At 39.8% G+C, this 17,336-nt stretch overlaps 1 protein-coding gene across 1 annotated transcript in view; it reads left to right on the top strand.

Annotated features, from left to right (window-relative positions):
• The window catches only part of LOC109937939 (adhesion G protein-coupled receptor A1), a 458,189-nt gene that overhangs the window by 1,515 nt on the left and 439,338 nt on the right, over window positions 1-17,336 (top strand). The window lies entirely within an intron of this gene.

Here is a 17,336-nt window from a genome sequence, read left to right as displayed (position 1 = left end):
CCCCCCCAGTGGTCGAGAACGCCCTCGACCGTGTCTCCCGCATTTCCCGCAACTCATCCCTCACACCCCCTCCCCGCAATAACAACTAAAAAAGAATCCCCCTCGTCCTCACGTACCACCCCACCAACCTCCGGATCCAACGCATCATCCTCCGACATATTTTAAGAACTAACATCATTCTTTAATATTTATCATAATATTTAGAGCTTATTGTTGCTTTTCTGGCATTTGTTTGCATTTATTGTATGAATGGTATCTGTGGAATATGCTGCACAATTGGCAGATAACAGTTATAACTGATCGAGGAAAGGACTTTGTGTAACTGTTGCATAGTTGTGGCTGAAGGGCTACCCAGGCAGCTGGCATAAAAGAAAGATTCAAATGCATGGGCAACCTTAAAATGTACTTTCATACACGATTGGAGTTGACATTTATTCTCTGCAAAGTGGTGAGTGTTCTTCTGGAAAGAGTCTTAGAATTATCAAAAGTTTATGACACAGAAAGCAGCCACTTTAGCCCATTGTGCCTGTACCAGGTGAAAGAGAAGTCACCCCCAGCTATCCACATTTCCTAGAATTTGGTCTGTAACCCTGCAGGTTATATATTGTGAGGTGCGTATCCAGACACCTTTTTAATGAGTTGTGGGATAGGCTGCTGTGGCGCAGTGGTAGTGCCCTACCTCTTAAGCCAAAACACCTAGGTAAGTGTCCCACATACTCCAGAGTTCTGCAATAACATCTCTGAACAGATTGATTAGAAAATACATAAATGAGTTGACGGCCTGTGCCTGTACTAGCTGTTGAGACCTTGACCACTTCCTAGGTGATTTTGCTTTCCTAATTTTCTCTTGAGGCTTTCAACTTGGCCTAGCAGCACGTTCTTGAGACAGCTTGGGATGTTTTATGATGTTAAATTCAAGTTGCTATCATATGATATGACTCTGCCTAAAGGAATAGAAGCAAGAGTTCTCTCTTGAATAACCACCGAGCACAATAAAGCATGGTTTATAAATAAAAGCAAGTAGTTAAGATGGCCCTGCTTGATGTTGAGTGGTGATGCTAGAACTTTTCTCCACTAGAACAAGATACTAAAAGTTGTTAACGATTACAAAAACTAAACAAGAAATATTTACAAGTACCAAACAACAACTAAACAAGGAATTAAGAACTACAAATTAACATTTTACAGCATCAAATAGATCTATTACATTCAAATACACAAATGCTTTGCACATTATATTTAAATTTTAGAATTTCACTCATTTAATACAATCATTCTCATTTGTTTCCCTTTGTCCCTGAGCAAAGACACTGAGTAGATGGGCAATGCCTGATTGCTGTGCATCTGTTTGTGTTAGTCAGTAGCCACTGGAAGATTTGTTTGTGATCCAAGGTTACTAGCACTTTGATCTTTTTTGCTCTTGCTACATGAAAGTAAATAACGCTTATCGAAGGAATCCAGTTATCAGGAATCCATCATGTGATGATTTCATGTATTCTCACATTCCATGATGTGTGATCGTGTTCTAAGTAGGAGTACTATCATTACATTGAAGTATCATCTCTCATTTTGTACTCCTTATTGGCAAATTTTGGAATAAATTTCTTTTATTTTTGTGAAACATGATTTACCTATTAAAACAGTGTCACTAAATCAAAGTCTGATGACTTACTCCATAATGGAATTATGGGTAAACCTAGAGGATATGGACTGGAGCAGTTCAAGTAGGCAGCTCATCATCACCTTCTCAAAGGCAACTAGGGATGGGTAATAAATGCTGGGCAGCCAGTGATAAAAACATAAACTGAATGAATAAGTAAAAATTATCAGTATCCTGGGGATTGCCATTGACCAGAAACTGATGAGACATCTAAATACTGTAGCTTCAAGAGCAAGTCAGTGGCTCAGAATTCTGTGGTGAATAACTCACCTCCTGAAAGGTCAAAGCCTGCCCACCATCTAAAAGACAAACATCAGGGGTGTGATGGAAAACTCTCCACTTGCCTGGATGAGTGCAGCTTAAACAACACTCAAACATCTTAAGAGCATCCAGGACAAAGTAGCCCACTTGTTTGGCACTCCATCTCACATTTTTAACGTTCACTCTCTCCGTCACTGATGCACAGTGGGAGCAGCGTGTACCAACTACAAGATGCACCGTAACAAGGCACCAAGGCCCCTTAGACAGCAGCTTCCAAATCCACAACCACTACTATCTAGAAGGACAAGGGCAGCAGATACACAGGAACACCAGTGCCTGCAAGTTTCTGTCAAACCATGCACCTTCCCAACTTGAAACTCCACTGCTATTCATTCGCTGTGGCTGGGCCAAAGTCCTGCAACTCTTTCCCTAACAGTACTCTGGGTATACCTGCAGCACATGGGCTGCAGTGGTTCAAGAAAGGAGCTCACCAGCACCTTCTCAGAGACAATTAGGAATGGGCAATAAATGGTGGCCCAGCCGGAGACTCCTGCGTTCTATCTTCATAAAAAATGTTTATGTCATAAAAAGTACTGGTCTAGTCTTTAATAAATATGTTTTGAACAATTTGTATCCACTTCTAAATTATTAATTTCCTAAATATATGAACAAACAGTAAAAACTGTTGAGATTACTCCTTCCTCTGAAATCCCTTCCAGCCTTAAGTAAGGTATGTATTCAACAGCAGTGTGGGTTGACGCTTAACTCCCCTCACATGCTCTTCAAGGGCATTTAAGGATGGGCAACAAATACTGGCCTTGATAATGGAGTCCACATCCTGTGAAAGAATAAAGAAAAGAAATAAAGAAAGTATGAATAAGTATAAAAGTATATCTGACACGTAGAAAATAGCTTTTATGTCATATAAACACTAACTATTATTTGTGATGAATATCAGCTGTAATTCTGTGTCCACCTTCATGGTTATACACTGATTTCATTGTTTGTGATTAGCTGAACTGTTGGCTGCACCTTGTCTTGGAATTCACACCGAAGCATCTACTTTTCTTCAGAGTGAATGTAACGTATGGTGTGTCTATAAGTAAGGGAAGTGTAAACATTTCTCTTAATTAAAGCATATGATAGGTCTAATTATACCAGCAATGATTAATTACATTTGTGTGTGTCTGTCATGAGTCATTGATAGAGTCACTGCTTTTTTAGTGGTTTCTAGTTTCCTGCTCAGTTCCAGGAGTAGCATTTTGTCCTTATTACTCATCTAATGTCTCCTTTGACACACCACATTGATACGTTTCTCTTATTAAATTGTTCAGCAGTTTTTCGCTCCACTATTTTTGCCTATCTGTGTTGTCGTCTCTTCTTTCTCTATTTATATAAAATATTGCATCTAATATTCATTTGGGCATTTGCTCTTTGATCAATTATATTTAGGAGAAAAAGCTTGACTTTTGTACCCTCAGCAGCATGTTGTAAATAACATCTCTGTTTTGATTTTAATGCAAAAGTACAAACCTTTTCATTATGTTTGGAAATGCAGGATCATATAAAAGTTGTAATGATTCTTCAGTATGGAGCTGGAGAAACACAGCAGACCAGACAGCATCAGAGGAGCAGGAAAGTTGACATTTCGAGTCGGGACCCTTCTTCAGTCCCAACCCAAAACGTCAACTTTCCTGTTCCTCTGATGCTGCCTGGCCTGCTGTGTTCATCCAACTCCATACTGTGTTGTCTCTGACTCCAGCATCTGCAGTTCTTGCTATCTCTGTCTGATCCTTAAGTGTTTTGCAGTAATAAACTATTTTGAATTAACATTCAAAGGATTTTTTTATTTAGAATAATAGTATTTTTAAAAAGTCTATTCTTGTGTGCTAGTTCCTTATAGAAAATGATGTAATATGGTTTTATACATACTAGCCCATGTATTATATATCACAGAGACGGGTTCTTCTTGAGACAGATATATGGAAGTTTACTAACAACTAACTGTGTACATGAATATGACATCTCTGACCTACAGTTAGTCAAGTTTATATTCTTACCCATATTACTATTGTATTATGTACATAGTTGTCTGGTTGACTGACTGACTGGCCTATTCTATCGAGAATAAATTCATCCAAACATAACATCCTAAAGCATCACATGTTGTGATGCCATCCAGCTGTCTTAAAGGTGTAGGGCCTTTCTGAGATCTATGTAAATACACAGCAGAAAAGTAGATGTGGATTCATCATGAAGCAACTTAATATGCAGATATTTTTATTACTACGCTAAAAAAAAGTCTTTTTTGTTCAATTTGTGGGATATAGGCATTGCTGGCTGGCTAGCATTTATTGTCCGTCCCTAGTTGCCCTTGAGAACGTGCTGGTGAGCTGCCTTCTTGAACCGCTGCAGTCCACCTGCTGTGGGTTGACCCACAATGCTGTTAGGGAAGGAATTCCAGGATTTTGACCCAGCGACAGTGAAGGAACGACAATATGTTTCCAAGTCAGGATGGTGAGTGGTTGGAGGGGAGCTTGAAGGTAGTGGTGTTCCCAAATATCTGCTGCCCTTGTCCTTCTACATGGATGGTCATGGGTTTGGAAGGTGTTGTCTGAGGATCTTTGGTGAACTTCTGCAATGCATCTTGTAGATAGTACACACTGCTGCTGCTGAGCGTAAGTAGTAGAGGGCGTGAATGCTTGTGGATGTAGTGCCAATCAAGTGGGCTGCTTTGTCCTGAATGGGGTCAAGCTTCTTGAGTGTTGTTGGGGCTGCACCCATCCAGGCATGTGGGGAGTATACCATCACACACTGTGCTTTGTAGATGGAGGACAGGGTTTGGGGAGTGAGGAGGTGAGTTATTCGCTGCAGTATTCCTGGCTTCTGACCTGCTCTTGTAGGCACTGTGTTTATGTGGTGAGTCCAGTTGAGCTTCTGCTCAATGATAACCCTTGGATGTTGATAGTGGGGGCATTCAATGATGGGAATACCATTGAATGCCAAGGGGCAGTAGTTAGATTGTCTCCGGGCGTCACTGAGCAGGTTATTTCTGAGCAGGTGCTACTTGATAGCACTGTTGATGACACCTTCCATCACTTTACTGACGATCGAGAGTAGACTGATGTGGCGGTAATTGGCTGGGTTAGATTTGTCCTACTTTTTAGGTACAGGACATACCTGGGCAATTTTCCACATTGTCCGGTAGATGCCAGTGTTGTAACTGTACTGGCACAGTTTGGCTAGGGAAGGGGCAAGTTCTGGAGCACAAATCTTCAGTATCATTGCTAAAATGTTGTCAGGGCCCGTAGCCTTTGCAGTATCCAGTGGTAATTGTTGTTGTAAAGATATTGTGAGAAGTTATAAGAATGGCATAGGATGCTTTGAACTCATTAAAATGCTGGGTGAAAATAATAATAGAATGATTGAACTAAGATATTATACCAGATACACAAAAGATTATTTTTCAATATGAAATATGAGTTTGTTCATATCTACAATACATTTCCAAACATTAATTTGATAAAATAAAATAATTCAGTCTTTACTAGTCACGTGTGATTATATCGAAATTAAAACATCCATCAATAATTCACAGAATATATTTTGCACTTCAAAAATAAAATAATCAAAATGCACTTATCTTTAAATAGCCCCAGGGCACTTTACCAGTGCAAGTTGAAATCTACATTTAAATTTGTCTTTTATTGATCTTCATTAGATGATTTGACGTGTAAAAGAAAACAAAATTCAGAGGTCTGACATTCAGCATCTGCCAGGGTTTCTGAAACAATTTCAGAAATCATTATTTTTCTTTTCTAAATTTAATTGCCATTACTTAGTTCTTCCCATAAGTGTGTTAATTCCTGTGAGTACGATTATGTGGCTTTGGCAACTCTTGCAGAGATTTCCTATTATGCACGTGTGGGCACAGGGAATGATTGACAATGTGCTTTTCTATTGTTTAAGGCATCACAGGAAATTTAATCCGGTTCTCAACTGTTGGCCAAAAACATACATTTCCCAGTAGGGATCACTGGATCATGATCAGGAGCTCTGCTTGACCCCTTTTGGCATCCTTAGACATGGACCGTTCAGACCAATTGCAACTGCCGTCTTGCATAACCTTGACTGACTCAAGATCAAACTGTCCAGTATGACTCAGTGGCACAAGTTTTACCTGCTAGAAGTGTGGAATTCTTTGAAAAGTTATTTCTACTTTTGTAACATATATTCAGAACTTGGTGAGACTTTAAAATAACTGTTTCCTGGTTGCAGCATTTGATTCTTTGTTTGTACCAACAGTGACAGGTATTATTATTGTGAAGCTTAACTTGATCAGCAGCTGGCGTGGAGATTTCAGTCCTATGCTGTTTTTTTGCTGCATGTACAAAGAGACATTTACTATTTTCAAACTGTGAAGGTATACAAATGAAGGCTGTGATCCAGCAATATATGTTGGGGTTGCTCTTGCTCATGTTCAGCTTTACTTTAAGAAACTTGATTTGTCGTAAGAATGTAAATTATAGTAAGATATACAATCTGTTACAAAATTACTTGTCCATCAAGTGGCGAGATCAAAAATACACTATGGTACCCTGTTCAGTGTGTAGTACCTCATTGGTAAAAAGGGTTCTTTGTTCACTCTGTGGCTTGCTGGACCAGATTACTTTGTACATAGACTGATGTTTCAGTTCATAGCGAGTGAGATCTTGCCTGTGGATGGAGACCTTTTGAATTTGGCATTAAAATAGGCATCTGGAACATGTTTAAATTCTAACAGCATCCCTGTGTTGTGCTTTCTCCTTCAAATAATTCTGCAAGAGAAGACTATCAAAAAATTAAGGCATCAAAATTGCTGCTAGGAACTTGGCTTTTGAGTTATACAATGCTATGCTGATTGTCACAGGCTACCTGCATATTGATGGGACTGACCCAGTAAGTATTCAAGCCAGAAGCAGAGACAAAGCATACTTTCAATGCATATGTAGTCATGTCTAATCTAAGTAGAGCTGCCTGAATGCCTGGGAAATGAACATTTGTCTAGCAACATTGAAATAAACTGGAATGGAAGGGATCCAAAAGGGTCTATAGAGATGTTCCAGTGATGTTTGGTGCTGAATTGTTCTAGGGTTTATTGTAATTAAGAGCTGTTTTTTTTTCCATTGACAACGAAATGCAAGCAACATACTGCAGATGCTGGAGATCTGAAGTAGACAGAAGCAGGCTGTGCAGTAACAAGAACAGAAGTTGTTGGAAGTTCAGCAGGTCTGGCAGCATCTGTGAAGAAAAAGTTCAGAGTTAACGTTTCGGGTCTGGTGACCCTTCCTCAATTTTGGGGGACTGTCAGGTGCGAAGCTGTGCAGCAGAGATCTCTGTGACAGTCCTGAAAACAAGAGCTTGATGGGGTCATAGTCTGGGGGACATTATTAGGCAGTATCTGAGAGTTGGTCTTCAGTCCCTACAAAGTAGAGGAGTTAAAGACAGTTAAGACTAAAGCTGTTAAAGTCGTTTGTTGAATGATGGCTCACGGCAACTATTTTCAGACAATCTTCCGCTCTTCACCTCATTAATTATGCACCGGGGCCTTACGTCACCCATCCTGTGGAATTGTGGAGTTTGAAAGGCAGGAGTGCTTGCTGCTGCCTGCACCTTTCGGAGTTCACTGGCACCCAGTTGCACATGATTTCCTGCATGGCAAGCCAGGAACTTAGTTTCATAATTTTGTGTTTGAGACTCTACATTTAGGGATGTTTGCTGTTTCCTTTGTTGACACGGACCTGGAGGTGCTGGTGGATGGCAGCAATGAATTTACATTTAAATACATTTTGCATGATAAGGAAACTCCAGAATACTTCATTGTCTAATACTTATCTCTGAAATAATGGGAAACATTTTCTGGTCCAAGAGGTGGAAAGGCAGATGAAGGTGACATCTTCTTGACTGCACCCAAATTAAGTTGTAGTTGGGAAGGCCAATGGCTAACCTTGCTGTTGGGATTAACCCAGTTGGGAATAGGTGCACTCAGGACTTAATGAAGGGCATGTACTTTAGGCAGGAATACAGCTGCTGAGAGTCATCTGTGCCCTTCCTTCTGAATCCCTCTCTCCCAATGAACACCAACCCAAGAAATACCCTCCATCCCCTACAATTTACCTACCTTCAGCCTGCGCTGTCGTCTCAGGGATTGCATTCCTGGCAGCCATGTCTTTTACATGGCACTGCTGAGCACAGTACTTAGGATTTCTGGTCAGTCAGAAGCTCCAGTTGGGAAGGACTTCTGACACTTGAGCCTTGATTCCAGACAATGACCCACTGCTCTCCTGTTAAGTACCTGACAGGCAGAAAATAGAACAGCCCTTCCTCCTCAGAGGCAACACGGGTGTCTCAATACTTTATCACACAGTGAGCAAAACACCTGAAAATTCTGCCTGTTCTTGCTGTTTAGTCAGTAAATTCAACAAGTGAGTTTGTGTCCATGAGGTCCCATGGCATTTAAGGGAGGAATGACCAGTTAATCTTCTTCTATTTATTTTTACTTAGAACTTAGCAAAAATTATGAATGGATTTATTGAGTGGAATCTTCCCAAGCCCCTGAATGATGTGGGCATTGGCAAGTCATTATGGAAATTAGTGTGAGAATTGCCAAAATGAGATTCTCAACATTGATTGTTCGACCACGTTCTAAATGATGAGATGAGAATCTCACTAGTGAGTGGCAAGGTCTGTTTGCATCCACTTGCTTGCAATAGAATGCCATTTGCAACCTAGACTCTGCAATATTGACGTACATTTACATATTCTCCCAACTGCTAGATAGAAACAACACAGTACTTCTCAGGATGAAAGTCTGGATGAAAGTCAGACTGGGTGCTTGGCGACACCAGCTCCCTGCTTGCTCAATATTTGTATTGAAGAACAACAGCACTTCTCATTGTAAAGTTGTTGCCAGGCCACTTGGCCATCAGGGACAAGCAGCTAACTCATAGATTGGACCAAGATGAATCATAGGGCTGCTTGCTTGCTGTCTTCACATCCACCCACTCTGCACTATTTTTCTTTATTCATTCATGGGATGAGGGTGTCGCTGACCAGGCAGCATTTATTGCCCATCCCAAATACCTATTTACATGCTTATAGTATCTCTGCCTTGTCTTGAACTTTTGCACCTTTAGACCTCAGCCAGTGGTTAAAGGCTCACAATACTTCTAACTTGAATTGCTTTCTGTACAGTCACAAAGCCAAGCAGCCTGTCATGGTTGTCAACGGTGATCCATCAAGAGGGTAGACATATTACTGTGTGACACCATGCTACATCAGTCTCACAATGGTACCATGTGTCAGCAGTCTACATGCCGATAAAATACATCTATTTCAACCAAACGGCCATGTCTCAAAGTCTAAGAAAAGTAGTCCTCTGACAGGCGAAGGGAAATAACCTTCAGCCAGGACGTTGAGGCACAATAAGTCAAGGGCAACATCCATTATCAGACCAGGGGCTTGAACATGGTCAATGAGCCACTTGGGGCAGTAAGGGTCATGGGCCAGTACTTCTACAGTCCAAGAAGTGGGCTATGGTCAGACTTGTTGGTCCTGTGCAACCAGCCTGGGCAATTATAATAAGTCAGCAGGAGATCTGTACCCAGATCAGTCAGGGTCTGGTCACTTATCAGGCAGGGCTGCAATTCCAAATCATTCAGGAAGATGGGGCATGGTCAATCCTGGGGGTCTGCTCAATGAAAATCATGGCAGGTGTTATCAGGGGTCACTGCTTTCATAAGGAAGTTGGGGAAGTCAGTTGTGGAGATTAGAGGCAGCGTGTTGGGATGCAGAAGGGATCATTGTGAAGGGGGTGGAATCTCAACATATAAGTGGGGAGACAATAGTACACTGGATAGACATGGGTTACTGAGGGAGGGAGGTCATCGATGGATGCAACTACCCTGGCACTGATGTGGGGGGCTGGGGGTGGTCAGTGAAGCTTGATGGTTGGCATGATTGATCTCGAGACTACACTGTGCATTGGGGGAAGAGTAGCACTCCTTTAGACAGTGTACTAAGATGGTGTGATTCTAAGGGCAGGTAACCTGTCCAGCTCACAACTTAATGAGCAGTACGTTTCTGAATGTCCATGTATTTGCAATGAAGCGTCAGTCATGCCACCTTTGTAACCTGAGAATAGTTTGTTTTTGGCTCTCCTCACACTACATGCAGTGTGAAGGGCGACTCCTGGCTGGCAGCATTTGACCTGGCATATAACTGGACTTTAAAAATGGCAGCACACCAAAACTCCCAGGAGGTCCTGGCAATAACGAGAGTTTCCATCTCCAATGAGACGGAAGATATTGTGAGTGAAGCTCTATAGAGGCAGGTTATAGCTAATGAGGTATGTTTGTGCAGAGAAACAGACCTTTCTGAGAGAAACTGTCCATAAAACTTGTAAAATTGACACTTATATAGAACATAGAGCTGCACAGTATAGGAACGGGCCCTTCAGCCCACGATGCTGTGCTGAACATAATGCCAAATGAAACTAATCCTTTCTGCCTGCCCTTGGTCCATATCCCTCCATTCTTTGCATATTAGTGTGCTTATCTAAATGTCCTTTAAATGCCCTTTCATATCTGCCTCCACCACCACCCTTGGCAGAGCATTCCAGACTCTGTGTAAAAAACGTGCCCCTCAGCTCTCCTTTGAACTTTCCCCCTCTAACCTTAAATGCATACCCTTTAGTATTAGACATTTCAACTCTGGGAAAAAGTCTCCAACCGTCAACCCGATCTATGTATGTCATAATTTTATAGATTTCTATCAAGTCTGTCCTCAGCCTCCGTTGCTCAAGAGAAAACAACCGGAGTTTTTCTAGCTTCTCCTTAAAGCTTATACCCTCTAATCCAGGCTGCATCCTGGTAAACCTCTTCTGCACCCTCTTCAAAGCCTCCACATCCTTCGTGTGATATGGCAACTAGAATTTAACACAATACTCTATGTGTGGCCTAACCAAAGTCTTATAAAGCTGCAACATGACATCCTGATTCTTGTACTCAATTCTCACCCTATCTATCTGTGTGACCACATTCAGGGAGCTGTGGACTTGAAACCCAAGATCCTTCTGTATATCAGTGCTGTTCAGAGTCCTGCCATTAACTATATACCTCTCCTTGACATTTGATCTCCCAAAATGCAGCACCTCATGGGATTAAAATCCATCTGCCATTTATCTGCCCATATCTGCAACTGATCTATATCCTGCTGTATCTTTGATAACTTTCTACACTATCCACAACTCCACCGATATTTGTATGGTCTGCAAACTGACTAACCCACCCATCCTGAGCCAATTTCAGGTGAAATTCAGCCTTTTGTTTGTTTAGAAAATGCTGTCTTAAAATGAAAAGATTGTTTGCAGATTATGAGGTGTTGAATGTAGGATGCTGAATTTAATGGCAAGAAGCAATTATTTCCCAGTAGAAAGAGATTACATTGTGCCTCAGAGCAGAAGGAAGACCTCACCTATTGCCTTTCCGTTACACCATTTTACAAGTCAGAGTGGTTACAACAACAATCAGGTCAAACACAGAAGATATTTCCCCTACCAGCCAACTCCAGCAAGCTACAGGAATATGCATTTAATTGAGCCATGGAGAGTGTCAATACTAGTGTCATATCTTGATATATACTGACGTCTATATTATTAAACTGCTGTTTTGGTCCAACAAGTAGAGTACATTACCTCTTCAATCAATCTGCTCGCCATTCTAGTATGTAACTAATGACTATTTTTCATCCTTTTACTTGCAGTTCCAAATGTCACCCCAAAACATATTTACCTAGCATTTCCTCATTATCTTAACAAATATCTATAATTGTAGTGTATGTCATTTCAAAGATATTGCTGAAGAAAATATTTCATCTTCTTTATTTATCTGTGTTCTGCAGTAAAGACCATTCGTTCTTCTCAGTGCTGCCATTTTTCATCACCCATACCAGGAGTTCAAGTTTGTTTTGTCCATAACTTATATATTAACAATAACCTAAGTTACTAACAGGTCATCTTTCCAGTTGATTTATTTGCATGACTAATCTGGCAACATAATATAGTGCCTAAAATAAAAACAAAACAAAACTGCAGATACAAAGACAGAAAGTGTTGTAGAAAACCAGCAGGTCTGGCAGCATCTATAGAGAGAAAAATAGCTGGGAAGGGCTGGTATTTATGCTGTTGTCTGAGTAGGGTGGGTGAGGGAGGGAGTGAGTAGAGTACATGGAGATGGTGCCCAGAGAGAAAAGAGAGAATAAGCAAACAAAGAGATTACTGATGATAATACAGCTGTTTTTCTGTTAAAACCACGTAATAGTTTATGAATTCGTTTTAATACCATCCAAGTCACATTGATGCTTGGAAAATCAATTCCCACATAGCAACAAGTGAGCTTTACCATAAAGGGTGGTCTCAACGTAGGCACTGCAATCACTTACTCATGAATTCAAGGATTAAGTATTTTAGAATGGCTGCTGGAAGAGCCATTCATCCTAAAATTATTTTTGTTTTCTAATAATTCTTAGGATTGCTGCACATTTTGTTATCTTACATTTTTCCTTCCATGTATTTCCGTAGTTTCAGGAACCATTGTTTCCTGAAAACTGAATTTTAGATACTTTCTCAGGAAATACGATCATTGTATCTTCAGAACTATCGAATTGTGAATCTCATGGTGCTTTATTTGCAAAACTGTGTCGTTTGTGTAATATTGTTCATCACTAAAATTTAAGAATTTGTTGCTTGTTTGCATTTTACTTTCCTTACTCATTGCTTTCTTACAATTCACAACAGATTCCAAATAATGTAAATGTTACATTAGCTTTAAATCTTTCACACTGAGCATACAACAGCAAGTTGTTATGGTGGTTCTGCGTTTTGCATTAATTGAGAATCTGCTTAAATAAGGAAAAGACACATTAGTTGCAAATTTTGTGCATGGACACTGTTAAGTGAGCAAGTCTGAATGTGTTCTTACATTCACAAATCTTTCCTGAGGAAAAATGCATTAAATTAAAAAGACATTCACTGCCACTTTATAAATATTATAATGATGTAGATAAAAGCACAAGTTCATAATACTTTGACGAATAAGATTGGCAAAATAAGGTGCATCAGGTACTGCCTGGTGTTGCAATTAAGGAAGATTGTACCGGATATAATTACAAGAGAAGTCTAAAGGATTAGCTGGAAGAATAATCATAATTTATCATTTAAAAATGTGTATTATTTTCGGTGAATAAAAAATGAATGCAAATTCATGAAGTACAAATAATCTAATATCGGCCAACGAAGTTGAAGCCTACAAAATAATAAGTGGAAGCATGGATATGATGTTGCAATGGTTCAGCTAAATTAAACCTCCAGATGACCACTCCTGGTATCATGAAGTCTGAATTGGCTGGACTCTTGGTCACCATGAGGTAGAATTGAGTTTATCATTTTTCTTTTATGTGGTGATCTACAGGGTCTGCTTTGTTTAGTGTGGGAGAGAAAATCTACAGGGTAATCTAACGAGAAGAGGTTCTTGTCTTAACAGGATGCAGTTTATTGCAAGATAGCAATCAGTTACAAGTTATGCATGCTAGATATTGTCACAAAGTGTATGAGTGAGACCTAGATGCTAGATCTGTCCCCGTCAAGATCCAGAGATGTTCTGTCTTTCCACATCCAAGTTCCTATGACATCTTCTGGGTGCACTTAATGCAGTTTTTAGCATTCACCCTTTTACAATCATTGCAACAACTGAATGACAGGAAACAGTATATCGAATTGGTGTTTCTCAGACTGGTGGAAGGTACACAGAAGGTTCCCCAGGGGTCGGTACAAGGAAAGCTGTTTTTCCCAATCTCCATGAATGATCTACACTTGAGGTGTAGGACATCATTTTAAAAATTGCATATGACACAAAATCTGGATCTATTGTGAGAAAGATAGTGAATGACGTCATGAGGATATACATAGGCTGTTTAATGCCAGTCCCAACCAAGAGCAACAATGGAGACCAGATAAGGACATGAGGGGGTGGGCTCATTGGAGCTAATGAGACAGGCCCTGGTGAGGAAATGAGGGGTTGATGATTGGCAGACTGGGTGGAATGGTCAAGAAAGGTAACACTTTTCACTGAGGTAATACATTTTGGCAGCAGGATAAGAGATACTGTAAAAACTTGATAATTCAATTCTAAAAAGACTGTAGAAATTGCGAGACTTGGAGGTTCATGTCAATAGATTTTTGAAGTGGCAGCACATATTGAAAAAGTACTAAAGCAACTGAGATTTGTAATAGAGATATTGAATATAAAAATGGAAAAGTTATGTTGGTCCTTTAGAAAGCTGTGGTTAGACCATGAGTTGCGTATTGTGTTTGCTTCTGACCACCATAAAATATGAAGGTGTGCAGAGGAGATTTACCACAATGGCTCCAGTGATGGGGTATTTTAATATAAGGTTAGATTAGAGAAACAGCATTTTGGCAGCAGGATAAGAGATACTGTATAAACTTGATGATTCAATTCTTTGAAGAAAGGATGTTGAAGGGAGATTTAATAGAGGTGTAAAAGATTATGACAGACTTAGCAGACAAAAGAAAGCAGTTTCCATTAGCAGATAGTACCAGGTCTAAACGACACAGATTTAAGGTTTTAAGCAAAAGTTCACTGGATGCTGGAAGGTAGAATCTTTTTTCACAGTGAGTGATATGACCCGAAAGCCATTGCCTACCTGGAAGCAGAGATGATCAATAAAGATAACTGGATGAGCGTTTGAGGAAAATGAACTTGCATTGGCATTGGGATAGAGTGGGAGGATGGGAGTGACTAGGATGATTAGTATTCAGAGAACTGGCATGGACTCGATGGGGTGAAAACTTCCTTCTGTGCTGTGTGACCTCTGTAGTGTTACCTGTTTCCATTTACACCTAAAGTCTGTTTACGATTCAAGTCCTCATAAATTCCTTTACTCTGCTGACCAGCCTCCCATCTATCATACATTTCAGCTCATTCAAAACATTGCACCCATCAGAGAGATGCAAGTTAATTAACGAAGGGAACAAATACAGATAAGGAGTATTATTTAAGTGAGATGTCAGAAAGAAAGCTGGTTAACGGTAAATTAGGATCAATTGTAGGAAGTTCCTCTTTATTCTGCTATCATTATTTTTTGTGTAGACTTTCTGAGACAATGGCAGTGGTAAAATCTTATCACCTTTTAGGAAAGAACTGAACACTGAAAGAGATTCGTTAGGATCTCTCAGGTTGAATTAATTACTGTGGGCCTCCTCTATACCTGTCTCGTCACCTTGTTAACTCTCGGAGAGTGGGACTAGCTGTGTTGCTCTTGCCGAGGATCAGGAGAAACATATTGGGCTGAATAGCCTTTTGTATGGAGCAGTTATGATTTTGTGAAATATGTTGATAGAATGGAAATGGAGAAATCGTGTCCACTGTTGGGAAGAACATGACTGCAAGCAATCAATATAAGATACAGTAGATACCAAAAACTTCAATAGCAAACTCGAAAGAAATGTCTTTTCCCAAAGATTGGTGAGAACATGGAACAACAGGGAATAATTGAAGTGAAAAAGTGTACATGCATTGAAGAGGAAGTTAGACAATGATGAGAATAGAGGATTACACTGACAGATTTAAATGAGGAAAGATGGGAAGAGTCTCAAGTGAAGTATAAATAATAGTATCGACTAGAAGGACAAATGTCCTGTTTCTGTGCTGTATATCCTTCTTAATGCTTCGTAACAAATTTGGAACCATGTCATTAAATTTCACTTTGCATTTAAGACATTGAAGGCCAGTTTGAGTTTGGATAAAAATACCTCAAAGATCAACTTGAATCAGGTCCAAGTCATAAATTACTGAGTGAATAGATAACTAAAATTAATAATTGACTATCTACATCATACATACATTGTAAAATTAATTAATTCAACCTCTATACTTTATTTTGTGTCAAATATTACCAAAGCCCACATGGGGAGATATATGCATGGTAGGATGGTTCATGTATTTTAGCTGCAGGCCAGGAAACAATAAATGGAATAAAAACGGAATCCACACTCCATTAACAAACCTTTCGTTCAAGGGCATCTAGTACTTTACTTATATCTAAGAAGGAATAGAATTGTTCAGAAGATAAAATGTTATTTGGTGAACATCAATGAAAAGATATGCACAGTGGAAATGTCCTGAAGGAGTACTGTAATTTAGTATAGAGTGTGATTCTGAGTGCAGTGTTTATTACAAAGCCTGGAGCCATGAAAGGGTTCAAAAAGTGCCATAACCTGTAGCTGGTTTCTTTTGTTTAGAATCTTGAGGTTGTCTTTAGTGTTGGTTTCTGCAAAGAATACAACCTATAATTAAACATGGAATACAGAGGATACTAAATAAGTATGAAAGGCTAAATAATTCTGTTCAGGGCAGACATCGTTACAATTTATAGTTCGGGAACAGCTTGCAACTTCAAACAGACAAAATGTACTATTTTTCAATGATTCATTACTGTTGAGCTGTGATTTTGCTTGGCACTTTGTCATCTTAGTAAAATAAGATCATTCTCTATGTAATATAGTTGTCATTACCTTAATTCAAGCTCATATCTATCATTAGAAACTATGCAGTATTTCACAGTCATATTGTGGGCACATTCAGACATTTCCTTACAAATGTAGTACATGGCATTTTAAACTCTCAGAACCAGCCAACAAAATACAGAACTGATCCAATGTGATAATTTCAGCCATTGAAACGATAATATAATGTGACAAATGGTATTTTTGGGCCTTGATGGAACATATTGAAGTGTTGCGATTGGGAAGACAGTATCTTTTTAATTTTCTATATTTTAATTGTGGACAGAAATGGTGGAAGGGGACTGGTTCAAAAGGTCAGGATTGTTGAAGGGTTGTTGCACTATTTTTCAAAACAAATTAGCCGATACTCATTGTAAATGCTGTTTTCATGACAGTTGGTTCAAGCAGTGGGTTAAACCTGGTTACAAATTAACTGGAGCTGGGGAGCTGTTCACAGTTGAAGATTTGGCTGACAACAAGCAGCTGATTGGTGTGTGGACTGGTGACCAGTTATCACTGGCAAAGGCCTCTTGCCTGCCGACAACCATGTGATTATCTCCTAGGTAACCCAAAAGCTTGGGCATGTGAATGTCTGGGCAAAAGCCATTGGCCCTCTGGAAGAGAATGAGCTGTGTTTCTGCCCTACAGTAAAACAAGCATCTCAAGTCAGAAAATAGCCAGAGACAGTAGGAACTGCAGATGCTGGAGAATCTGAGATAACAAGGTGTAGAGCTGGATGAACACAGCAGGCCAAGCAGCATCAGAGGAGCAGGAAGGCTGACGTTTCGGGTC

This window comes from Rhincodon typus, chromosome 20 (genome assembly GCF_021869965.1).
Source record: "Rhincodon typus isolate 14 chromosome 20, sRhiTyp1.1, whole genome shotgun sequence".
In the NCBI taxonomy this organism is placed as follows: domain Eukaryota; kingdom Metazoa; phylum Chordata; class Chondrichthyes; order Orectolobiformes; family Rhincodontidae; genus Rhincodon; species Rhincodon typus.
The sequence above is the reverse complement of the archived record's forward strand: the minus strand, read 5'-3'. Positions and strand labels throughout refer to the sequence as shown.